Source organism: Etheostoma spectabile, chromosome 3 (assembly GCF_008692095.1).
Source record: "Etheostoma spectabile isolate EspeVRDwgs_2016 chromosome 3, UIUC_Espe_1.0, whole genome shotgun sequence".
Taxonomy (NCBI): domain Eukaryota; kingdom Metazoa; phylum Chordata; class Actinopteri; order Perciformes; family Percidae; genus Etheostoma; species Etheostoma spectabile.
Genome location: NC_045735.1, coordinates 14,113,722 through 14,114,814, shown reverse-complemented (window position 1 = coordinate 14,114,814; position 1,093 = coordinate 14,113,722). Strand labels below are relative to the sequence as shown.

Here is a 1,093-nt window from a genome sequence, read left to right as displayed (position 1 = left end):
CTGCTCTGCCTTTGAGAAAATGAAAGCTCAGATGGGCCAATCTGAAATCTTGCCCCTTATGAGGTCAGAAGGAGCAAAGTTACCTCCCCTTTCTCTGCTTTGCCCACCCAGAGAATTTGGCTCACCGGTGAAAGAGAGACATCATGGCTTTCAAACAAGCAAAGTGGCATTGGTCAAGGCCACACCCCCAGCCTCCACCTTTTGTCCAAGTGACTGAAAATTATTCAATTTTGATAAATCATTAATTGTTGTTGATCAAGCAAAAATTAAATTAAAAACAATGCTGGTTCCAGCTTCTAAAATGTGAGCATGTGGCTTGTCTCCTATCTTTGGGTTTTGCATTGTGGGTCTGACAAAACAAGCAATTTTAAAGAGGTAATTTTGGGTGCTGACCTATTTTATAACATTTTATAGACAAAATAATGAATGGATCAATCGGGGGAGGGGGTGATTGAGCAACCCCCTAGTATATAAGAGTGTTCTATCACATGATAAAGTTTGAAGGTTTATCTGTCAGGCTGGGTGTCTGCTCTTTTGTCTGCTGCTTATTGAGTCCACATGTTTTCAGCAGCTTCCATCTGGTTGCCATGGCTGCGAGACATATGTAGTCTGGACACAATTTTAAGCAGTTTTGAAACTTGGTTTTAGGTGTAGGGATGAAAGCTGCATTGACTACAGTGGGCCTCGAAAGTTTGGGCACCCCAGGTAAATTTTTTTTATTAATGTGCATAAAAAAGCCAATAAAAGATGAAAAATTTCCAAATAGCTTCAAATGACAGATTAGACATTGGTATAATATGTCACTAAATGTTTTACTTTATTTCCATCATTTACACTTTCAAAATAACAGAAAACAAAAAAATGGCGTCTAAAAAAGTTTGGTCGAAGGCTATAAGAAGATAGAAAAGCGTTTTCAGATGCCGATACATGTTTGGAATGTAGTTAAGAAATGGCACTCATCAGGAACAGTGGAAGTTAAAGCAAGATCTGGAAGACCAGGAAAATATCAGCTCGCAGGATTGTGAGAATATTAAGTCCAATCCAACGTTTGACTGCACGATCCATCCAGAAAGACCTGGCAGACACTGGAGTT

General features: G+C 39.3%; 1 protein-coding gene across 1 annotated transcript in view; it reads left to right on the top strand.

Annotated features, from left to right (window-relative positions):
* arap1 (ArfGAP with RhoGAP domain, ankyrin repeat and PH domain 1) overlaps window positions 1–1,093 on the top strand; it is a 66,321-nt gene that overhangs the window by 64,030 nt on the left and 1,198 nt on the right.